At 36.0% G+C, this 26,456-nt stretch overlaps 1 long non-coding RNA gene across 2 annotated transcripts in view; it reads left to right on the forward strand.

The window, feature by feature from the left end:
- Positions 1-26,456, forward strand: part of LOC147581937 (uncharacterized) — a 104,428-nt gene that overhangs the window by 45,087 nt on the left and 32,885 nt on the right. The window lies entirely within an intron of this gene.

The raw sequence follows: 26,456 nt of genomic DNA on the forward strand, positions 1-26,456 counted from the left end.
CATGGTATAAAAAATAACTTAAAGATCATTATTAGATATCAGTGTCCCAAAATTTCATTTACTACTTCCTTCTCAAGACATTCCTGAAGACAGGCCCCAGTATAAAAGTTTTTGGTTTTTTTCTTCCCTACTGCTTATTCACATTTCTTCTCTTCTTTTTGCTGTTGAGCCCCAAGCCCAGATTGTCTGAGGAAACTAAGATTTTCTCTTGCTTCATTATGCAGAATAATTCAGCTCTCTTTCTGTTATACCATTTCTTTCAAATTTTCTCACGGGAAGCTACACATTTCCCCCCTGAGAGGCCCGTAAATGATTTCCTTAAGCAAATAACTATCTTTCCTGATGGGAATTATGCCACTCCTCTAGTATGTTAACATAGCTTCAGCAATTTTTCTTCCTTCTACAGGAAGAAATATTACTTTATTTTTCTCCTTAGTTTTTTCTTAACAATTTTTTCATTTCGGTATAATTTCAGATCTTCAGAAAAGTTACAAGAATAGCAGAAAAAATTCCTACATATACTTCACTAAGTGTCCTCACATATTAACAGTTTACCACACTTGTTTTATATTTCTCTGTGTTTCTGAATATAATTTTTTTTTCTAAACCAGTTGAGGGTAAGATGGAGACATCATGCCCCTTATCCATAAATACTTCAGTGAGTATATTCTAAAAACAAGGACATTTATTTGTATAATGCAAGTGTCATTATCAAAATTAGACAATAATCTAATGTGCAGTCCTTACTCAGTTTTTTCAAATTGGCCCAAGAATGTCCTTTTAGAGAAATGTAACCCAAGATCATATGTTTCATTAGTTTATCATGTCTAATGTGTTCTCATTTGGAACGGTCTCTTAGTCTTTGTGTTTCATGACATTGACATTTTTGAAGTATGCAGGTCAGTTGTGTTGTAGAATATCTCCTCATTTTGGGTTTGTCAGTATTTTCTCATGATTAGATTCAGGTTGTGTGCACGAAGTGCAAAGGGATGTGTTTTTCTTAATGGAACATATCAGGAGGCACATGGTATTGATTTGTCCCATTGCTGGTTTGGGAGATTTGTTTCTAATATCAATTTTTTCCTTGATGCTTGTAACATGATTCTAATTGGTTATCATGTAATGGCCTGGTAAGTTTTGCAATTTCTTCACAAGATAACTTTATTGTAGTCTTATTTCTTAAAAAACAAAAAAATTAAGCTTCTTGTATGGAGTGTTCTTTCTTTTTCTCTACCTATTGAAAACTTTTAGGTTTAGGGGCGCCTGGGTGGCTCAGTGGGTTAAACATCCGACTTCAGCTCAGGTCATGATCTCGCGGTCCATGAGTTCCAGCCCCGTGTCAGGCTCTGTGCTGACAGCTCAGAGCCTGGAGCCTGTTTCAGATTCTGTGTCTCCCTCTCTCTCTGACCCTCCCCCGTTCATGCTGTCTCTCCCTGTCTCAAAATTATATATATATATATATATATATATAAATTTTTTTCCAACGTTTTTATTTATATATAAATTTTTTTTTTAATTTTTTTTTTCAACGTTTATTTATTTTTGGGACAGAGAGAGACAGAGCATGAACGGGGGAGGGGCAGAGAGAGAGGGAGACACAGAATCGGAAACAGGCTCCAGGCTCTGAGCCATCAGCCCAGAGCCCGACGCGGGGCTCGAACTCACGGACCGCGAGATCGTGACCTGGCTGAAGTCGGACGCCCAACCGACTGCGCCACCCAGGCGCCCCTATATATAAATTTTTAAAAAGAAAACTTTTAGGTTTAGCTCAAATTCCCTCTGCTTTTTGAGGTTTCTTTGTTAGCTCATTCAGAGTAATTTTTCCTGAACTTATAAATTTTGAAATCTTATAAATTTTGCACTTATGTTCAAGGACCTAGCTTGAAGTTTGACATACTGTATAAGCACTCATTAAATGTGGCTTTTTTGCATCTTTTCAATTTTTCATGTGACATCTCACATATATTTTAAATATTTATTTGCTTCACGTAATTGTAGATTTTAAAGAAAAATCTATCATAAGCTTATTTCATTTTAGTTTACATATGAAGAAGTTGAACAAAGAAAGGTTGTATAATATTCTTATGTTAAAAAGTTAAGTCTTAACACTAGAACTAGTATCTAGAATTCCTAAACTCTTAGGATTTTATTTTATTAAATGTTTATTTATTTTGAGAGAGAGAGAGAGAGAGTGGGGAAGGGGCAGAGAGAGAGGGAGACACAGAATCCAAAGCAGGCTCCAAGCTCTGAGCTGTCAGTGTAGACCCTGACACAAGGCTTAAACCCATGAACCATCAGATCATGACCTGAGCTGAAGTCTGATACTTAACCAACTGAGCCACCCAGCCAGGTGTCCCTTGTGATTTTAAAACTGACAAGGGCTTTTATTCCTTGGAGATATTGTAAGGGCAGAGGGTTTCCTGACAGCAAATTCAACAAAATCTTCTCTGGTTTTACCTGGTTTATATGTTGGGTTTCTATGTTAGAATATATATATGGAATATATATATATATATATATATATATATATATATATATATATATGGAATATATATATATGAGTATATATAATATAGCTAGAATATATATAGACATATTGATATATTAATATATATTAATATACATTTGATTTCTTTTGTTTTCACTTATTGATTTATTATTTTCTTTATATATGTTTTATTTTCTTTATTTTAATATATATTGTATATGTATCAATAAATTTGTAAATGAAAACAAAACAAAAGAAATCAATAAATATTTGCTGAGTACTTTCCATGTACTGGGCATTTTGTGGGCATTGTACAGACAAACATAACAAGACAAAAATAGATACTACTCTCAGGTAGCTGATGGATTTGACACCTAAAAAGTGCTTCTTGAGGGGGCTAGGGTGGCTCAGTTGGTTAAGTGTCTACCTCTTGATTTCGGCTTAGGTCATGATCTCATGGTTCATGGAATCGAGACCCTTGTTGGGCACTGCACTGAACGTACTGAGTCTGCCTGGGATTCTCTCTCTTCCACTCTCTTTGCCCCTCCCCCCTTGCATGCAGGCTTTCTCTCAAAGATAAATAAATAAATATAAAGTAAATAAAGTACTTATTTAAATTAAATAGAATCCTATTTATTTGTAATTTTCTCCTCAGGGTACACAAAGAAATGCCAGTGGCTTAATTTACAAAAAATTCTTGGGGCGCCTGGGTGGCGCAGTCGGTTAAGCGTCCGACTTCAGCCAGGTCACGATCTCGCGGTCTGTGAGTTCGAGCCCCGCGTCAGGCTCTGGGCTGATGGCTCAGAGCCTGGAGCCTGTTTCCGATTCTGTGTCTCCCTCTCTCTCTGCCCCTCCCCCGTTCATGCTCTGTCTCTCTCTGTCCCAAAAAATAAATAAACGTTGAAAAAAAAAAATTAAAAAAAAAAAAAAAATTCTTAAATTTACAGAGGTAGGTTGATACTATCTTTTCTTCTCCAGAGTAAAACTCCCTAGGTCCTTTAACTACTTTTTTTTGTCTGAAATTTTTGTTTCTTTTTAAAAAAAAACACTTTATTTTTTTACAGCAGTTTTTGGTTTGTGATAAAATTCAAAGGGAGGTACAGAGATTGCCCATACACCCCTGTTCCCACACATGTATAACCTCTTCCATTAGCAACATCCCCGACCAGAGTGGCACATTTTTACAAGGATGAACCTACATGGACACATCGTAGTCACCCAAAGTCCATAGTTTAACTAAGATTCATTCTTGGTGTTATACATTCAATTGGGCTGAACAAATGTATAATGGCATATATCCATCATTAGACTATCATACAGAATATTTTTACTGCCTTAAAAATCCCCTGTGCTCTATTCATCTCTCTTTCTCATCCCCTATCCCTGGTAATCACTAATTTAAAAATTTTTATCCATAGTTTTGTCTTTCCAGAATGTCATTGTAGTTAGAATCATATAGTGTGTAGCCTTCTCAGATTCACTTCTTTCACTTAGTGATATGAATTTAAAGTTTCTCCATGGCTTTGTAGCTCATTTCTTTATAGTATTGAATAATAACCCATTGTCTGCTTATGCCATAGTTTTTATCCATTCACTTACTAAAGAACATCTTGTTTTCTTCCAATTTTGGCACTTGTGAATAAAGCTGCTATAGACATTCATGTGCAGATCTTTGTGTAGATGTAAGTTTTTAATTCCTCTGGGTAAATACCAAAGAGCTCCATTGCTGGATTGTATGGTATGAGTATGTTTAGTTTTAGTAATAAACCACCAAACTGTCATCCAAAGTGACAGAATACAATTTTGCATTCTTACCAGCAATGAATGAGATTTCCTGTCGTTCTGCATTTTTGCCAGCATTTGATGTTGTCAATGTTCCAGATTTTGGCCATTTTCTCATTTGCATTTCCTAGAGGACATATGAGTGGAGCATCTTTTCATGTTTATTTGTCACTGTATATCTTCTTTGGTATTAGTAACTTGCATCCTTTTTCTTTTTTCCTTAGTTAACCCAGCCAAATGCTTATTAATTTTGTTGATCTTTTCAAAGAACGAGATTTTAGTTTCATTGATATTTCTCTATTGACTTCCTGTTTTAAATTTTGTTTATATTTTCTCTAATTTTTACTATTTCTAGTTTTCCTATGGTGGAAACTTAGTTTATTGATTTTAGACCCTTCTTTTCTAGGAAACTCAATCAATGCTATAAATTTCCCTTCAAGTGCTGCTTTTACTTCATCCCACATATTTTGATAAGCTTTGTTTTCATTTTCATTTAGTTCAAAATACTTTAGCATTTCTGTTAGCTTTCTTTTTTGACTTATGTGTTATTTAGAAGTGTGTTGTTTAATCTCCATTTTTGTATTGTTTGGTTATCTGTTATTAATTTTTGTTTAATTCTATGTGGTTTGAGAGCACATGCCATATGTTTTCTATTCTTTAAATATTTTTAAGGTGTGTTTTATGGCTCAAGTGGTCTATCTTGGTAAATGTTCTGAGCTTGAGAAAAATGTATATTCTGTTGTATTCAGGATGAAGTAGTCTATAGATGTAAATTATATGCTATTGACTGATGGTGTTGTTAAGTTCAACCAGGCCTTTAGTGATTTTCTTCTGACCAGAACTATCCATTTCTGAAAGAGCAGTATTGAAATCTCCAGCTATGAAAGAGATTTCTCTCTCTCTCTCTGCAGCTCTGTCAATTTTTGCCTCAAGTAGTTTGATGCTCTGTAGTTAGGCATGTACATTAAAAAAAAATTTTTTTTTTTACATTTATTTGAGAGACAGAGTGAGAGCACAAGCAGGGGAGGGACAGAGAGAGTAGGAGACACAGAATCTGAAGCAGGCTCCAGGCTCTGAGCAAGCTGTCAGGACAGAGCCTGACGAGGGGCTCGAACCCAGTAACTGAGGCACCTATATGTTAAGAATTGTTTTATCCACAGTGTGCCTGTGTGGCTTGGTTGGTTGAGAATCTGACTTCTGCTCAGGTCATAATCTCGAGGTTTGTGGGTTCGAACCCCCTGTTGGGCTCTGTGCTGACAGCTCAGAGCCTGGAACCTGCTTTGGATTCTGTGTCTCCCTCTCTCTCTGCCCCTCCCCCACTCATGCTCAGTCTCTGTCTCTCAAAAATAAATAAAACATAAAAAAATAATTGTTTCTTCTTCTTGGAGAATTGACCCTTTTATCTTTATACAATGCCCTTATTTATCTGTGATAACTTTCCTTCCTTTGGACCTCTGCTCTGTCTGAAATAAACACAGCTACTCCTGTTTTCTTTTGATTAGTGTTAGCATGGTATATTTTCATCCATCCATTTAGTTTTAATCTGTATATGTTTTTATATCTAAAGTGGGCTTTTTTGTGTGTGCAGCTAGGTGGCTCAATTGGTTAAGTACTGACTCTTGATTTCGGTTCAATCATGTTTGGTGATATCATGATTGGTGAGATGGAGCCCTGAGTTGGGCTCTGTGCTGACAGTGTGGAGCCTGCTTGGGATTCTCTCTCCCCCTCTCTCTCTGCCTCTCTCCCCCTCTCTCTCTGCTTCTCTCTCCCTCTCTCTCTCTCTGTCTTTCTCTCAATAAATAAATAAACTTAAAAACAATAAAGTGGGCTTCTTATAGACAACCAATAATTGGGTCATATTTTTTGATCCATTCTGACAATCTCTGTCTTTTAGATGAGGGTGCATTTGGACCATTGCTATTCACAATGATTTTTGATATAGTTGGATTGATATTTATCATATTCATTACTGTTTTCAACTTGTTGCCCTTGTTCTTTGTTCCTATTTTTATCTTCCACTCTTTTTATATCTTTTGTGGCTTTAATTGGGCACTTTATATGATTCCATTTTTTATCCTTTCTTAGTATATCAATTATACTTCATTTTTCAGGGTTTTTTTAGTGGTTGCCCTAGAGTGTGCAATATACATTTATAACTAATTCAAGTTTACTTTCAACCAACACTATACCACTTTCAGGTAATGTAAGTACCTTATAGTAACAAAATAATCCTAATTTCTTCCTCCTGTCCCTTGTATCATTGCTGTAATTTATTTTACTTATATATAAGCATATGCAAGAATATATATATAAGATATTTACATACAATTCATAAATATATTGTTGCTATTATTATTATGAATAACTGTAATGTGTTAGGTTAATTAAAAATGAGAAAATAAAAGTTTTTACTTTACCTTCACCTTATTTTATTTTACCTTATTTTTTACCTTTACCTTATTTATCTTTATTTATTTTACCATACCTTATTTTACTCCTTCTTTGATGATCTTCCTTTCTTTATATAGATTTGAGTTTTGACCTATATTATTTTCCTTCCATCTAAAGAAATTCTTTTAATATTTATTGTATGGCAACAATTTTTTTTAACTTTTGCTTGTCTTTATTTTTCCTTCACTTTTAAAGGATAATTTTGAAGGATACCGAATTCTAGGTTGGTGATTTTCTTTGTCTCAACACTTTAAATGTTGCACTCCACTCTTCGAGCTTGCATGACTTTTGAGAATTCGGATATAAATCTTTCTTCTTCTATAGGTAAAATGTGGTTCCCCCCCCCCTTTGGCTTCTTTTATGTTTTTTCATTTTTGGTTTTCTGTAATTTGAAAATTATATACCTAAGTATAGTTTTTCATTTTTGATTTTGTACATTTATCCTGCTTAGTGTTCTCTGAACTTCCTGGATCTGTTGTTTGGTGTCTGACATTAATAGGGGGAAATTCTCTGTCATTGTTTTTTCAAATATTTCTTCTGTTCCTGTTTCTTTTTCTTCTCCTTCTGGTATTCCCTTTATATATATGTTACACCCTTTGTAGTTTTCCCATAATCTTTAGATATTCTAAAATTATTGTTCATTTGTTTTTCCTTTTTGGTTTTCAAGGATTCTATTTCAAGGATTCTCAAAGATTTTTTTGTTTTTCTCAGCTGTGTCCAGTCTTTAAAAGCATTTCTTCTTTTCTGTTATACTGCTTTTTTATCTCTAGCACTTCTTTATGGTTCTTTCTTAAGATTTTCACCCCTCTGTTTACATTGCCCATCTGTTCATACATGCTGCCTACTTTATCAATTAGAATGCTTTGCATATTAATTATAATTGTTTTATATTTTTAGTCTGATAATTCCAAAATCCTTGCCATGTCTGGTTCTGATGCTTACTCTGTCTCTTCAAATTTTGCGTTTTGATGCCTTTTAATTTTTTCTTGACAATGGGACATGATGTACTGGGTAAACAAAACTGCTGCTAAATAGAATGTTAGTAATGTAGTGGTGAGATGTGGGGGGAGGGGAAGTGTTCTATATTCTACAGTTAGGTCTCAGTCTTTTAGTGTGTCTATGCCTCTGGGCTATAAATTCATATGTGTTTTTAAGTTTTTCCTTCTCTTCTGAAGTGAGACAGGATGAGTAGGGCAGGTTGGACTTGGGTATTTCTTTTCTTCAGGTCAGTTCGCCTCTGATATTACCTTGGCAGGTAAGGCTCTGGTTAACTACTTTATCCTGAGGTCAGGCCTTGATTATAAAAACAGAATGGTCTGTCACATTTCAAAGTCATTGTTTCCCCTCCCTCTACTCCCATCCCCCACTTGCTAAAAGGCTGAGATGATTTTTCTGAAATTTTTGATGTGGGAACCTGGCAAAACTCCTGAAGGCAAATCTCACAATATGACTGGTTCTCCCTGGAGTCTTTAACTCTCAGAGTTGTCTGCACTGAGCCTCTAGCAATTAATCAGTTATAGTTCAGGTTTTCCTATCCCTTCACTGTTTTCCACGGGTTTCTGCTTGTGAGTCTATTCAGGTAAGCCACTGCTCCCTGCATTTGCCTCTCTGTCCCTCCAGCCTTATGGGCAGCAGTCTGTTCTATGTCTTCCCCCTCTCTTATGGAACCAAGAAGATTTAATGATTTTTGTCTGTTCAACTTTTGACTTGTTGTTAGGATGGAGTAGTGACTTCCAAGTTCCTTATTTGTGTGATATTGGAAACTGGAAGTCCCTTCAACTATTTTTTTAATGACATGGCATCAAGTTGATATACTACTGGAGACACTTAACTCCATACATGTTCCAGTTGCCAACATATCTCTGAAGTGTGTGGTACCTAAACCTTTACAGAGGTAATCAAGTTAAAATGATGTCTTTAGGGTGGGTTCTAATCCAGTTTGATTTGTGTTCTTACTAAAAGGGGAAATTTGGAGACAGATAGATACACATAGAAAAAAAGACCATATGAAGAGACACAGGGAGAAGATGGTCACCTATGAGCCAAGGAGAGAGGTCTGGAACAAAATCTTTTCCTCACATCTCCCAGATGGAACCAACACTGCTGACATAAGACTTGATTTCAGGCTTTTGGGCTCCAAAATTGTAAGCCAATAAATTTCTGTTGTTTAAGCCATACAATTTGTGGTACTTAAAAATAAATTTTTTTTAATGTTTATTTAGTTTTGAGAGATCACAGGTGGGGAAGGGGCAGGGAGAGAGGGAGACACAGAACCCAAAGCAGGCTCCAGGTTCTGAACTGTCAGCACAAAGCCTGATGCAAGACTCGAACCCACAAACTGCAAGATCGTGACCTGAGTCAAAGTAGGTGCTTACCTGACCGAGACACCCAGGTGCCCCTTGTGGTACTTTGTTATAGCAGACCTAGCAAGCCTATGTAGGTTATATAGAATTGTTCTCAAGTATAAAAAATGCTTATTACAGATAAGATTTACTTAATCACTTCTTTACTTAATCACATTATTAGGAATATTTAAACAATCTAAATATATTAACACATCATCATTCCCTCTTTGAGAAGTAAAAACCCGCTCATAGAGGGATTTCTAACATTGTTCTAAGTCATCCAGTTTGAATTTTGGTAGCTGGCCTACAGAGTCCATACTTTCAACATTACATTGTCCAGAGAGAATGTGCCAAATTGTAGGATTATCTATTTATTTTTTCAGAATTTAGGAAGATTCCATTTTAATTGGTGAGATTTTTCAGTGTTGGTGCTTGTATTAGTTTTCTGTGATTGCCATAACAAGTTGACACAAATTGGTCACTTAAAACAACAGAAATTTATTCTCTTATAGTTCTGGAGGCCAGAAGTCTGAACTCAGGGCTACAATCTCTCCAGAGGCCCTAGAAGAGATCCCATATTTTTGCATTTTCCAGTCTCCGGTGACTCTTTGCATTCCTTGGTGTTCCTTGGCTGCATTACTCCAATCTCTGCCTTGATGGTCACATTGTCTGTGTGAGCATATCCTTTCTATGTATCTTATAAATCCACTTCTCATTGCATTTAGGGCCCAGATAATCCAGGATTATATTTTCATCTCAAGATCTGTAACTATTTAAAAAATGAGGTAATATTTACAGTTTCCAGGGATTTAATTTGACATGGGCACATCTTTTGGGGGCTCACCATGCAACCCACTACAGTGCTATCTTGTATTTTTAAGTTAATGAAGTTTTCTTGTGATCACAGTGAACCAAAATCATTTGGGTAAAAAACTAATGAATAAATACAGTGACAAGAGGGAAGGGAAGGAGAGAGGGAGGGAAGGATATGAGGAGATGAGAAGAAAAAGTTACCGCTAGGGAGAGTGACCATTACAAACCACTATATATTTCAATATTTGCTAGCAAAGCTTAATCCTTGTTATTTGAGAATAGTTTAAAATAAGTGAAAAAGTTATTGATTTGTTTGGGAAAAGTATAGTTAAGTGTTTGTATAAAAATGGGGGAAAAGAATTTTTAAGGCAACTGAGATGATCTATTTTAAAATTATAAGCCCTTCAAAAGAGCATTAGCAGAAAGAAACAGCAATTAAGTCATCATCATAATCTACAACAGATCTGTCTTCCTACCTCTGTTTCTATGGCAAACAAATAATATTTCAGCATAGTTTTGTACTATTACTACAAGACTAAGAAACAGTTTGTCATTGGCAAGCCTTGTGAATGCAAGACATTAATGAGTCTTCTGCATATGAATGTTCATAATAACTTGCCAAATCCTAGTTTAAAATGCAGAATTATAAGAAACTGAAATGTTATTCATCATAAAGTTGGACCTTTCTTAAAAGCTTTTCACACCCTAATAATAATATAACAATGAGCATGAACAGACAATTCACAAAAGACATCCTATAAACACTAAAAATGAAGTTCAAACTCAATAATAAACAAATGCAAGTTACCCATTTTTATCCAACGGAGTGGCAGTGATTAAAAAGAATAATGATATCCAGCATAGTAAAATATGTGAATGAAAGGGCGTTTTTGTAATTACTGGTGGGGTGTAAACTAGGATAAATTTTCCTAACAGAAAGTCTTCAAAATGTGCAGATAGTTTGACTCAACCATTTCAGTTCTAGGCAGTGTATCCTTAGGATATAAAAACATATGTACTCAAATATGTATGCACAATGAGACTTTTTCTAATATGTTTATTTTAGTTACAAATTATTTGGATGACACTTTTGCTTTTGAAAAAAGAAGGCTACAGGGGTGTCTGGGTGGCTTAGTCAGTTGAGCATCCAACTTTGGCTCAGGTCATATCTTGTGGTTTGTGGATTCAAACCCTGCATTGGGCTCTCTACTGTCAGCACAGAGCCCACTTTGGGTCCTCTGTTCTCTTCTCTCGGCCCCTCCCCCATTCATTCTCTCTTTCTCTCTCTCTCTCTCTCTCTCTCCACCCCCCCCCCCCCCATCCCCGGTCAAAAATAAATAAACATTAAAAAAAAACTGTTGAAAAAAGAAGGCTACAGAAGGATATGAAGCAATTTTGTGAAAAGCATATTTTATTTACAGATCTTTTTCAAATATATGTTTCACATACTTATTACACAGAAAGAAATATCTTGCAGCAAAAACATTAAGAATATTAACTAGAATAGATATCGAAAATAGATACCAAGGTTATGTGAAACTTTTAAAATACTTATTACTTGTATTCTAATTTTTTAATAATGAATTTGAACCACATGAAAAATAAACAAGAAAGTATTTTAGTGATATTTAAATCACTCTTTAGTGGGTTCTACATCAAAGAAACATTGCCTATATGCCTATATGTTAGGCAATGTTTTATAAGCACAGTTTTTATATTTTCCCCATTAAATTTTGCATTGTGGACATATGTAGTAAATAAAAAATACACATAGAGATTTTTTAAGGTAAAAATTTGTAATTTGTTGCCATAGAGAAAAATAAATTTCAAAACTATAAACAAACCCAGTAATATGTTTCTGCTTGCTTCACAAGGATAGGCACTAAAATATACAGTAGATATATGTTTGACAACTTAAGAATGTTTAGGACTCAAAGAAATAAGGTTAAATGAAGGGGAAATAGGTATTAAGGTAAAATAGAGATTTTCTCTTTTTATTCATATTTATTCATATTCATATTTATTCATATTCAACTCAATTCAGTAAATATTTATTGAGCTTATAGTCATCATGTTCAAGAATGAAGAGGTTAATGAGCCATAGTCACTATTTTCCAGGAGATCAAGCCTGAATCCTCTCATATTCAAGAAATTTCTAGATTCATACAAGAGACACTTCACTAGTAGCACTCAAAAACACTGCCTAGGCAATGTGACTCTGAAATTCTAATTTTTTAGTTATTAGTTTGCTTTTATCCGTGCTGCACTGAATGCCATTATAGGCAGAAGATTGAAATTATAAACTAATACTTCCAAGGGGCACCTGGATGGCTCAGTTGGTTAAGCGTCTGACTCTGGGTTTTGGCTCAGGTCATGATCTCGTGGTTTGTAAGTTCGGGTGCCATATATCAGGCTCTGCACTGGCAGTGTGGAGCCTGTGTAGGGTTTCCTTTCTCTCTCCCTCTCTCTGCCCCTCCCGCTCTCACTCTATCTCTCTCTAAAAATAAATAAAAAAACTTAAAAGAAACCACAATACTTCCTCAAAGTAAACATTATGATGCCTCTGTACCTTTGCACCTTTACCTTTTTCAATAGCAAATTGCTCTTAGCCCATTTGGGCTGCTATAACAAAATAACAGACTGCATGGCTGATAAACAACAGAAATTTATCTCTCATAGTTCTAGAGTCTGAAAAGTCCAAGAGCAAGGTGCTGACATGGTGACACTTTGGCCCTTTTGAGGGCCCTCTTCCTGGTTCAAGCTGGCACATTTTCACTGTGTTCTTCAGGGTAAAAGGGGCTGGAGAGCTCTCCAAAGCCTCCTTGATACAGCACAAATCCCATTCATGAGGACTCCATCCCCATAGCACTCCCTAAAGGCCCCACCTCCTCATACCATCATCTTTGGCATTTACAATTTCAACACATGAATTTCGAAGGGACACAAATATTCAGACCATAGCACGCTGCAAGAAGAGCTGTAAATGTGACAGGTAACACTAAGGAATGGACTCTCAGTATTGGATATTGTGGCCTTCATTTACTTTGAACTTGATCATCAAGTTGAAGGTGATTATAACTTTAACAGGTCTCTATCATCTCATGCTTTGGATCTGTGTAATTAAACATATTTTAAGTACTTATAACACGTATAAATTGTATTAAAATATATAAAGTTATAAAACACACACATGTTAAAAAGCAAAATAGAACCCAAAAGACTCAAGACAAAGGGGAAACGCTACTGTTTTTCACTCTTTCCCACCCTCACTGCAGTTGCTATAGAGGCAACTATTTTAACCTATTTTCTTGCAGTGCCCTCCATGTTACTATATAATACATCTATACATATTGCACTCTCTGCTTCCTGTTAGGATATTGAAGAGTTAATTTCTTTTTTTTTTTTAATTTTTTTTTAATGTTTTATTTATTCTTGAGGGAGAGAGAGACAGAGCATGAGCGGGGACAGGGCACAGAGAGAGGGAGACACAGAATCTGAAGCAGGCTCCAGGCTCTGAGCCGTCAGCCCAGAGCCCGACGCGGGGCTCGAACTCATGAACCATGAGATCATGACCTGAGCTGAAGTCAGATGCTCAACCCACTGAGCCAACCAGGTGCCCTGAAGAGTTAATTTCTTAAACTTCCTTCCAACTTTACACTGATCCTTGCAAAGTAATCATGTATCTTAATTTTAGGTACATCAATTAACAATATTTGCATTAGAAAGAAGAAATAAATGATTCTTATAGTGTTAAGTATTGACCTTGGATTGGATTTCTTTTCTGGTAAAATTTTGTCCCCTAAAGCTGTTAATTGTTTTACATTTTATTAGAGGATTCTTTTATCAAAATGGTTATATTTCCTAACAGAACTTCATCAGAGCCATTTTGCTAGAAAACACTACAGCCACAGTGTTGAGATTCCCTTTGTGTATGACCCTGAATAGGATGCACTGTGCCCTAGGTCACAAACCTTTTCCTTCTTGATGTACTCTTTGGTATAAGGTTTAAGGCACCCTTAAATATTTTCTAGAAAGTGTACAAAACAGTAAATATATGCAGTCATGCATGTCTGAAAGTCTTTAATCAACCCACACTTAAGATTGATGGCTTTTTAGGATACAGAAACAGGCAAAGAGCTCTTAAATATAAGAAAAAAGTAAGAGACAAATTAGTGCTATCGAACATTTGACTAATAGGTGTTCCAAGAAAAAGACAAATAGAACTTGGGGCAGTATGTTGTGGGAAAAAATAAATAAATAAATAAATAAATAAATAGCCATAAATCTCCAAATTGAAAGAGCAAGCTGCAATTCTTCCTTGAAATTTTTAAGAGATATTCCATTGCCAGCTAGCATCTAGTGTTATATATGAGAAGTCTGAGGATATTCAGGTTTTCATTTCTTTGCAGTTCCTTCTACACTCTGGAAGATTTTAGGATCTTTCTTACCTCTAGAATTCTAAAATGTCATAAAGATGTGCTTTTCTGTCAGTATTTTAGAATACTCTCAGTGTGAGCCTTTATGGTTCTTTAGTTCCAGCAAGTTTTTATTTTTGTTCTGTTATGTAAATTTGTTTCTTTTCCTTTTCTGAAACTCTTATCATGCAGATGTTAGATCTCCTAGATTTGTCTTTTACGTCTCTTACTTAAAAAAAATTATTTTAGGGGCGCCTGGGTGGCGCAGTGGGTTAAGCGGCCGACTTCAGCCAGGTCACGATCTCGCGGTCCGTGAGTTCGAGCCCCACGTCGGGCTATGGGCTGATGGCTCGGAGCCTGGAGCCTGTTTCTGATTCTGTGTCTCCCTCTCTCTCTCTGCCCCTCCCCCGTTCATGCTCTGTCTCTCTCTGTCCCAAAAATAAATAAAAAACGTTGAAAAAAAATTTTTTTTAAATAAAAAAAATTATTTTAGTTTTTTGTCGTTTTTTTTCTATTTTTCTGAGAAATGTTTTTAATTTTATTTTCTAAACTTTCTGCTGATTTTCAAATATTTAATTTCCAAGAACTCTGTGTTTTCTTTAATTGCTTTTTATGGTGGCATGGTTAATGAAAATCAGTCTGTTTTGTAAACATATTGGAGCAAATCATTTTTATTATTTTTATTATTCTCTGATCTCAGTTTTCTCTTTTTCTTCTGGGACTTTTTTTTTCCTGTTTATCTTGTTTGTCCTTAACATAGTGGCCTTGTTTTTATGAAGCATGATAATTTTCAATTGTCCATTAAAAATCTGGCTGTGACCTCTCTTTAATTCTACTTTCAGTTGGCAGCCCTGTTAGTGATCAGACAGAGAGCCAGGAGACTCACAAAATGTCAAAATACCAGACATCTGTTTACTGGGATTCTTCATTATCTCCAGAGAAAAGCCTTCATACTCTTGTCTAAGAATTAAATTCCTGACTCCTCTTTCTCCTATCCAATCTCAGTGGGGTGTGTTAGTGTGGACATGGGGTTGGGATGAGTGTATGCAGACTTTGAACTAATCCCACGTTTCCAGCCCATCATGTCATTACCTACCATTGCCTTTCTGTCTATGGTTCTACAGGATATGTTGCTTCCTTTCTTCGGAGCCCTTTCTCCAAGCATTTATCCAAGCTAATGTCTCCTCTGAGGTGCTGCATCAGTTACCACTCTTCCACCTGCTTTGCATTTTCCAAAGTTCTGTGAAACCTGTCATCCATTGATAGCCCCCTCCTATCTTTTGGTAATTCTTGGTTTAACTGCATGTTTCTTAATTATCAAGTATTTGTCAAGTACCTGCTTTGCTTGTGTGCTCTGAAAGGTACAAGAGAACTTCAAGAAACAAAGACTGTGCCCTGAAGAAACCTATAATTAATGGAAGAGAAAAGGCTGATACAAGTAATAGTGATCAATGGGCAGTATTATACAGCATTGAATTATGGGCCCCAGTCTTATAGTACTGTGGATGTTCAGAGGACTTGGAGAGAGCTCTGAAAGACAAAAATATTTCTGAACTTGTGGAAGAAAGACAATTTATTGAAAGTACATATTGTTGATCATTCTGGGTCTTTATTCTTTATTCAGGAATGTGAAGATTTTACAGACTATTAGGAAGGCTGACTGGCTAGTGCAAAGGTTAAATGTTGAAGAGTAGTAGCAACAGGTAATCAGTACTTTAGAGTTTAAACTTCATGTGATAGTAATGATGATAATAAAAAATGCAAGAATTTATATATTGCATGGAAGTTGATTTCTCATAACTCTGTTGAACAGATAAGAAAAACAAAGTGCTGATAATTTAATTTGTCCTTGAGTAAAAGAAAGAGTTCCAGGAACCCAGCCTGGGGATGTAGACCTGATGTTTGGTCTGAGGCCCTTTTCAATGCATGTGGTCTAAAGCTAATTTCTGGTGATAATTTATAGGTTTTGTTTCTTTTGCGTAAGAATTCTTGCACATACCCAGAGATGTTACTAGCTGAACATTATAATGCATAATTGTAAAGCAGAGGCATACTTTTACAAAATTATTTTGAATCATACCTTTTGTAGTCTTCATTGATCCATCCACTTGCTCCCTAATGCATTCAATATTTTATTCATTCTTTTCATGTAGGTGCTGAATGCTGGTAATGGAAATGAGTGAGCAAAAGGCTCATTTTATGGATGTAAAGGGATAATATTCATATTTATTTGTTTTACATGATTCAAGCAACTAATTTAGTTTTTTGGATTATTAACATTATTTCTAGCCCATGCTAGTGTTTTTTTAATTAATTAATTAAAATTCCAGTATAATTAACATACAGTGTTATATTAGTTTCAGGTGTACAATATCATGATTCAACAATTCTATACATTATTCAGTGCTCATCATGATAAGCGTACTCTTAAACCCCTTTCTTTACCTATTTCACCTATCCTCCTCACTTTCCTCCCCTCTGGCAACTAGTTTGTTCTCTATATTAAAGTCTTTTTTTGTTTGTCTTCTTTGTTTATTCATTTGTTTTGTTTCTTAAATTCCAGTATGAGTGAAATCATATGGTATTTGTCTTTCTTTGACTTATTTCACTTAGCATTATACCCTCTAGATCCATCCATGTTTTTGCAAATGGCAAGATTTGATATTATATATATGAATAATATTTCATATTGTATATATGATATATATAATATGTTCTTTATTTCATGTTAGTAAGGATATTCAATTTGAGTTTAATCATAAAGGATAAAGCAACAAGCTAAACCATAAGAAGATAGCAAAACAAAGAGATTCAACATAACAAATTACATGGAATATTCAGCAAGTCAAAATGTTCTTACAAAAGCAACTTTTGTGAGTTTTTTTTAAAAGCTGAGGTAAAGCTATGCTATTTGTATACAACATCTTCTTTATCCATTCATCTATCAGTGGACATTTGGGTTGCTTCCATATCCCGGCTATTGTAAATAATGCTGCAATAAACATAGGGGAGCACATATCCTTTTGAAGTAGTGTTTTAATTCTATTTGGGTAAATACATAGTAGTGGAATTACTGGATCATATGGTAATTCTATTTTTAATTTTTTGAGGAACTTCCATACTGTTTTCCACAGTGGCTGCACCAGTCTACATTCCCACCAATAGTGCACAAGGGTTCCTTTCTTTCCACATCCTTGCCATCCTTGTTTCTTGTATTTTTGATTTTAGCCATTCTGACAGGGATAAGGTGATATCTCATTGAGGTTTTAATTTGCATGTCCCTGATAGTAAATGATTTTGAGCATCTTTTCATGTGTCTGTTGGCCATCTGTATTTCTTCTTTGGAAAAATGTCTGTTCATGTCTTCTGCCCATTTTTAAGTCAGATTATTTGTTTTTTTGGTGTTGAGTTGTATAAGTTCTTTAGATATTTTGGATGGTAATCCCTTATTGGATATGTCAATTGCAAATAATCTTCTCCTGTTCAGGGAGTTGTCTTTTCGTTTTGTTGATAGTGTCTTTGCTGTGCAAAAGGTTTTTATTTTGGTGTAGTTCCATTAGTTCAACTTTGCTTTTGTTTCCCTTGACAGAGGAGATATATTTAGAAAAATGTTTCTACAGCTGATGTCAAAGAGATTACTACCTATGTTTTCTTCTAGGAATTTTATGGTTTCATGTCTCACATTTAGGTCTTTAATTTGTTTTGATTTTGTTTTTGTGTATGGTATAAGAAACTGGTGAGGTTCATTCTTATGCATATAGCTATCCAGTTTTTTCAACACCACTTGTTGAAGAGATTTTTGCCTCCTTTGTCATAGGTTAATTGACCAAAAAACGATGAGTTTATTTCTGGGGACTCTATTCTGTTCTATCGATCTATGTGTCTGTTTCTGTCATGATAGTGTTTCTGTTTTGTTTTTTCATTGAAGTCTTCTCACAATCTGAAAAACAGTTCACCTTTCCCTCTGTCTGATAACCCTCAGCAAGAACACAATGGCCAGGTATTAGAGTTAACAAATATATCCCCAAAATACTTTTTCCAAAATATTTTTAAAATATTTTGGGTTTAATAGAACCCAAAACACAATGTATTCAGAACATTTTCCCTCTTGATTTCTAAATTCTGACTCATTTATGTGTAACTCAGTGCTACATTATTTTGTGAGAGTGGTTCAATGTCCAAGATTTTTCATGAGTTTTTGACATTTATTCTTTTTCAGTCCTAAACTCCAAGTACCCCCACTCCATCCCACTCCCATCCCACCAGGAAAGCTCATTATATTTACACAGCCCTAAATATCCAGGTTCTGCTTAAAACCAAAAATACAAAAAGTTTGAGTGAAAGGCATATATTCATGGCCTTATTCCATATCTGTCCCTCCCACTGAATGAAGGATATTTCAGAAAAACAAGAGCTAGGGAAGGAAAGGAAAGGAAATTTCTTTCTACTAATGTTTTGGCTTATATGTGTTCTGCTGGATTTTCCCCACATGCAAGTGTGATCATGAAGATAGAGCAGGAAATTCTTTTTCCTTGAAGAATATACTGGCATGGGTATTTTTATTGGAACCTGGGCTTTTGTAAAAGCTATGTTGAATCAGAAGAAGAAACAGTGGTGGAAAGTTTCAGCCTCATTCTGTCTTCTCCTCCTTTTCACCCCCAAGGCGGGGGGGAACCCACAGAGAGTATGCAGCACATTCCAAGAGAGTTGATCATTACTGTGTTTTAGCAGTCCTTAAAACTTATAAATAAATACCAGGTTAAATTAACCTGGTGGAGCCTGTAGTTTCATATCTTTTCACTTTCCAAATGTTCCTATTATTTCTGTGGTCATTGCCGTTGTTATTATTACAGGCATCTCACTATGTTTTCAAACAAAAGCCTGGCTCCCATTTATAAAAATGTCATACGAATTAAACTCTGTAAAATTTTAAGGAAACATTTTAAAACTAAAACTGCACAGGTTCAATCTGAACTTCATTAATGGCCTCCTTGAAGCCAAACATAGTCTTGAGAGGCCTATTAGTGTGATCTGGAGATGCTGAAGGCCCACATAGTTTCTTAGAGTCCAAAAATGCCTCCCTCGAGCTGGCATCATTCCCTGAACTGTGTTGTTTGAGGCCTTTACTGGGTCCAGGTAAAATTCACATCTTATTTCTTTCTCTTGATTCTGTCAGCTAAGAAAAAATATAAGACAGCACTACCCTGCCTGGAGAATTAGCAGCCAGACGAAGGGCCTTCTTTATTGGCAGGACTGAGAGAGTTTTTCTGCTTCCATGTAAGCGGAATGTCCTGATGTTGCCCTGTGGCGCATGCATTTATGGTTCCTTAATTAAAAATGCACATTCCCTCATGCTATGGCCAAATACATAACAAGGCATTCATGGGAAATAGAATTCTTCATAGGACTCTCAGTGTATCTGAATCTTCCTGAAAAGGAAAATTTATGAAGGCACTTCTGATCCTTAGGCTGTAGGATCAGACCCAGTGGTGAACAGGCTTACTTTTAAATAGCCTATTTCCAACTGTAGTAGGAATGACTTTCATTACTCATCCAACTAATATTTATAAATGACTTCCTATGTACTAAGCACCATCTTATGTGCTGGGAGAACAATGGTGAGCAAGACAGATGAAATAGATCCCTCAAGGAACTTGTAATAGAGTGATAGAGACAGACACAGAAAAGCATACATTTTTTTAAAAGAATGTTTTGGATAATAACTCTAAAGAAAATGAAAGCAAGATAACAGGATGGAGAATAATAGGGTGTGTATATGTGTGTGTGGTAGGGGTGGCAGCTATTTTAGATATGCAATCAGGGAAGGACTTCCTAAGGAGTTGGCATTTAAGAGATATCTAGATATAATGAGACAATGAAGCATGGAATATCTAGGAAGAACCCATTCCAGAAGGACAGAAAGGTGAGGGCCAGAGCCCTGAGGTTAAGATGAGCTTCATACACTTTAGGAGAAACAAAATAAAACAAAAACAAACAAACAAACAAAAAAAACCAGTCTGGATTGAGGGAGTTAAAATAGGAGAAAGAAAGTATTAGAAGATAAGGTTAAAGTATGTGATGTGTTGAATGACTGGCCCAATTCTTTACCTCTCACTGTCTCACCAAGGTTAAAATATATCTCTTGCTCCTGACCTTGGGATTGTCCAAAGAAATTACATGGTTTTCTTTGGTGAATGGCACATGAGCAGAGACAATAGGATGGCAATTCTGAGCAGAAAATTTCAGAGGCTTGGCACATTTCCTTTCTACTGTAGCTAACTCACTGGTCCTAGGAGAAGGATGAGAGAGGCAGGTGGAACCTTCCAAATTGCTGCAGCCTGAGCAGTTCTGCTTCAGGAATGACTAGCTGAAACAGATCCACTAGCCAACTCACAGATCTGTGAGAATAAATTATTGAAGTCTTTGAGATCTGTGGTTGTTTTTCATGCAGCATACTGTGGCAATGGCTAATCAACACAGATACCTGATCATTTAGGATCTTGGGAGCCTTGTTAAAAAGCCAGACATTTCTGGGGCTCCTGGGTGGCTCAATCAGTTAAGTATCCAATTCTTGATTTCAGCTCAGGTCATGATTTCACAGTTGTGACATTGAACCCCCGATTGGGCTCTGCACTGAATGTGAAGCCCAATTAAGATTCCCTCTGCCCCTTCCCAGCTAAAAAAGAAAACAAAGTCCGACATTCCTCTAAAGTGTAATGGAAAGCCATCTAGATGGTTTTAAGTTAGGAAATTTCACAAATTGATTTCAGTTTTTAAAAAGATTATTGTTTTAAAAGATCTTCACTTTCTGAAGAATAGACTATAGAAAAAAAGTGGTATCAGGCAGTTCAGGAGCAGTGATTCAGGAGGAAGTTGTTGGTGGCCAAGACACTCCCTTGTTTATCAAGAAAAAAAAAGTAAAAATCGTAAATTATGATTTCTATCTTAGCAACTTGGCAAATATATTAGTCAGTGAAATCAAAGGCATTAATTTGTTTTGTGGTAGAGATCTGTGCTTTACAACTGGTATGAGTGTTGATATAGTGTAATCAGTCAAATCTAGGAGAAGTATTATCTTTTTTCCACAGGGGAGGCAAGGAAACCCAGAGCTTGAAATTAGGAAGAATCTCTTCTGATGGTAATTTTTAAATATAAAAGGGACAAGCCAGGGCATGGAGAGAAGAAACCAAATTGTTTTGTTGGTGCTATACTTTCAGGCCTCAAGAACTGACAGATATTATGTGGTAAGAAGGAAAGTGCAGGAAAGAGAAAAAGAGCCCACTTGGTCAGTAAGACAAGATAACTCATGTCTAAAAGGTCTCCCTAAGTAATCTTGAGCAAGTGGTAGTCTTCCTCAGGTTTCTGTTTACCCACCAGAAAAATGGGATAACTGCCTGACCTTCTTTTTAGTTTATCCTGAGTGTATTCATATGCTAAAGTACTTTAACGAAAAGTATGAAATACTCTATCTATGGAAAGTAAAATTATTAAACTTGAAAACTAGTCAAGGTCTTTGCTAGTGAAATTTAATTAGTACTATAAATGCAAAAATTCCTGCTAATTTACTTCAAATATTATAATTACTAACATATCCAGGGAATTTTCATTTTTACTGAATACAGGTTAGAATAATTCTGAGTAAGTGTGACCCACTGTGTCTGCTCTTATATTTAAATTTTGAGCTAATATGTCCTAACATTGTAGCAGAAAATACATTCAGACTTTAAAGGTTCTTTGCTGTTGTGGAGGTATTAGAGGATTTGAATTGTTCTAGACAGTGAAATTTAAATGCTTTTTTCTCTCTCAGAAGAAAAAAAAAAAGTCTACTAAAATTACAGATAATTCCCCAAGTCTAAGACTTCACCCACAGCACACATGAGTTGTCCATTCTAATGTTTGTGCTTAAAGAGAAACAAGAAATAATGTGAGCTCTCGTGCATGCTTTTCCAATCTCTCCTGCCCACTTCTCTACAATCCCTGTGTCCTTTGAGGGAAAATTCTCCTCCACTTACAATGACAACCATAAAATCTTCATGTGAACTGACATTTTCTAAACCAAACTGCCCACTTACATTTTATCATTTGGTAAAAAATATTCTTGATCTTGTGTTCCAAATTAAACCAAAATGAGGCCATAAGTGGAAAAGTTGGGTAAGGCAGTGAGGACACTGTCCAGAGGAGTGTGACCTGGCCAGCTGGGTTTCCTTCTCAGGTAATAGGGAATTTCAGAGTTGCCAGCAGAGGTGACCAAAAGGCAGAAGTGTTTCTTCATTTCCTTTACCCTTTCATGTCCAATAAGGCAGAAGGGAGTTCTGGAGGGAGCCCACCGTCCAGTCTGGGATTCAACCTCCTCACTTTGCACTGTATTTATGGCTGTTATTGTGGCCTCTTGCCTTGTACAAGCCGACAGCGGACTCTCTGTTGATTCTCCTGGTGAAATAGCAACAAGTCCTTCCTCTCCTTAGCTTCCTGGCCTTCATATCATCATATGTTGTGGGAAATTATAGGTGGATAAATCAAATACTTCCCCAAATGCAAATGTTGCCGTGACTACCACTTCTTGCTGGCAGCTGGAGGGCAGCTAGGGTAGCACTTGATGGTTTTTTCTGTTGAGATATTAATAGTTCCACACTGCTGTTTCAACTGAGTTGGTTCTTGATCTCATGTTTGCTTTGCCTTTTTTTTTTTTTTTTTTTGCATGAGTATTGTTTATAGCACTTCATGAGCTATGGCCTTTGAGCTTTAAGGAGAATGTATGCACAACTGTGTGTGTGAATGAATATGTGTATTGTGCAGCTTGAGGATGAGAGGCTTTCATGATATTTTCAGAGGTCTGTGAGGCAAAAATGGGTTAAATACTATTAGTCTTGCTAATAAACGTGTCACTCAGAGTAGCTCCAGGAAACTGGCGTTAAGCCGTTAGGACACCATCTAACCCACACTCTGATGGGATATAATAAAAACTAGGGAAGCTACCCAGATTCCATTACCTAACTACTTTTAGACCTGAACTTGTACCCTCCTTCAGACTTCACATTCGAGAATCCTTCAGCTTAGAAACTAGATGTTCCTTTTAAGCCTACTACCTTATTATTGATAGGTTATTTGAACAATTTATCCTTTTGATTTGAACCTTCTTTGCGCTGGATCAAAAAAGGGGAGAGGAATTTGGAAGGGCTAGCAGGGGGTTGGGGGGAAGAATGAGAAACTAGAAAAATTTCCCTTGTTTTTAATTAGGCTTCCTTGATGTCACTCCCCCATGCTGAATCCAGAACCACAGATTTCAAGGTTCCAGGGCCTCTGACTAAGTGGGAAAGCAATTAGGATGTGTAATTAGGACGTGTAATATAAGTTTTGGTGGTTCTAAGAATAAAAAGGCCTTTAAGACCTGTCTTTCATCTACTACTAATTCAAAGACTCCATTCCAACCATCCAAGCCATATGGAGCCTGTTTCTTTCAATGTCTAACAGATGAAATGGGTTACTTCCCTCTCTGACTTGGATTGACTTGACTGGCCCCAGAAGGCATCTGCACTTAGTTTGGTGCTTCCTGTTGTCTGGTTTCCTGAAGATGATCCTTCCTTTCCAGGATGCTTGGACTAGAAGAAGGGTGTGGCTTGGCTTCTTATCTTTGTTCAATCCTCCTCTCGAACTGCTTTATCAGACAGGATCTGACAATAGCTCTCTTTCTAACCTCCTAAACATGTCTATTTAGCAGGTTATATCATCTTTTCTTGATCTCTTTGAAAGTAATCCAGTGGATGGAAGAGCCCCAAGTGTGTAGGCATTTCCTGCCTTTAGATATTCTAGAAATAAGCTGCCACAGATTAATTTAGCACTTCTCAACTTTGTTCAAAAAATTTACAAACACCAAAATGAACAAAGTTGGAATAATAATAAAGATTGTTATGAAGCTAGGGGGAAATTAAAATGACTTTTTCAAATATGTATCACTGGAAAATAGAGGGTAAAAGTTTGGCCATATAATTTATTCTCCAAAGGGAAGTGAGTCTTTTGTCCCATGTAATGACTCCTCAGTCTCTGAAGGCCAAGCCAGAAATAATTTCTGTTTATATTCTAGTTCTTATTCTGTCTTGTTGACCATGATTACCTTGGGCCTTAATTCTTCATTATTTGGACCTCATGATTTCTTAGTTAGGACATTGTAGCTACTCTAACTTTTGCATCTTTTAAATATTCCTTAATACAGAATCATTGTCTTAAACACTTCATATACCCACTGTAACTCATAGATTAGGCACCTTTTGCCATCATCTGAAATCTGAGATACTTTGTAAAAATAAGCTATTTCTTGAAGTTACATTGTTTCTAAGTTCCCAGGTTGCCATTTAGGACACTGAACCACGAGTAACAACTTGGTATCCATAGGAAGCCAAAAACGTGGAGAGAGAGGGAAAGAGAATATAACATATGTTAGTGGTAGCATGAATTATCCCAATGACATGCTTTAACAAAATGTTTTGTTCAGGGCACTCTGTTCAGGAGAATTGAATTGAAGGTTGCCAACCAAAATGGTCAATTAGTGTCTAATCAAGACAGCTAAAATAAATAGTTGGCTCCCATCTTCGAGCATGTCTCAGGTCTAAACTGTTTTGAATGAATTTGGCCTGCCTGACAGATGTCAACTGTGAGTGAGCCACCTGTGAGGCTGTAGTAAGAAAAGACAGCAGACTTCTTAGGGCTGCAAACTGAACTCACCCACTGAACCAGATGCTTCCATCCCGACTTCAGATTTGCTCCTCTGCATGAGGGACTGATATGTGAAACTGAGGTCAGAGATTCCACAACCTGAGTTTACTTCAGAACTTTGAAATAGTCATCAATTCTTGATAACTTTTTGATAGTGTGTTCTTATAGCAGAATTCTTTTCTTTTTGTCCCTTCTCCTCTTCCTCCTTCCCTCCCTGCCACCGTCTCCTTCTCCCTCTCTCCCTATCTCTCTCCTTTCTTCCTCTCATTTTGACATCTGTACTTAGCATTTCAATTTTCTATAGCCATTCTTACCTTTTTTTGTTTAGGAAAAGACATAAAAAACTGTTTTAAAGTTATATCATCTTCGATCCAATAGGAAAGTCTCCAAGATACAGAAAATAAGACTAAGGAAGGCAAACTGGGGCAAAGTTTTAGTATATTTTCACACTTCCAATAAATAAAATCCTTTTATTCTGAAAATGTATTTTTCCTTTAATAATCAAAACATTTATTGCTCAAAATCCAACATTTGTTGGGGTTCTCTGTGTAATTGGTTATTTACTACAACTGACCATGAATCTTTTGTCTTCATGTGAATTTCTCCTTTCTCTTTTCAGGTCTCTTTGCTAGAATATCTTATTCTTCTTTAGATTACTCTCCCTCCTAATGCTCCAAAACTGGAAATTTATTTAACATTTTTAGTAACCTCTGTTAACTTTGAAATATTTTTTCTTGAATTTATTTTCCCTAAAGTCTAATCCATGCACTGATTTCAGATGATTTTTTTCTTCACTAGCCCAGCCTTTCCCCACTACACTTATCATGGTCTTATGTGTCTCCTTTGTTCATGTTATTTCCTTCACTTTGTGTTCTTCTCTAATTCAGTATAACCAATTTACTCCATGGACTATCTTGAAACTTGCTTTCTCCAAGGGATTACCGTAATATTCTTTACATACTAGAATTGTAACAATTTTCATTATGTGGCCTAGTTTCTTGCTTAAGTTTCTATGGCTCAAATGATACAGTGACTTTATTTACAGCAAACATTAGAGCTGATTCTTCTCTATAATTCTTCTCCAATGTTTGGCACTGAGTAGATTTCCAAACTATATACTGATTGAGTACATTAAGTTTCTTTTTGTGTTTCCTCATTTATTTATGTAATAATCACAATGGTATACTGCAGCTGGCATATACTGGCTTGTGGAAGCTGACTGTTAAATTTTCAAGAGTTTTACAAACTGTTGATATTAAAAATTAAATCAGATAAATGTCATGAAATCAATTAAATTAAAAGCAAAGGTAAAAAGGGGCGCCTGAGTGACTCAGTCAGTTAAGTGTCCAACTCTTGATCTCAGCTCAGGTCATGATCTCACTGTTGATTCGTGAAATCAAGACCCACATCCTGCTCTACGCTGACAGCACAGAGCCTGCTTGGGATTCTGTC

The sequence above is a fragment of the Puma concolor genome, chromosome B1 (genome assembly GCF_028749965.1).
Source record: "Puma concolor isolate L17-30 chromosome B1, mPumCon1.1.hap2, whole genome shotgun sequence".
In the NCBI taxonomy this organism is placed as follows: domain Eukaryota; kingdom Metazoa; phylum Chordata; class Mammalia; order Carnivora; family Felidae; genus Puma; species Puma concolor.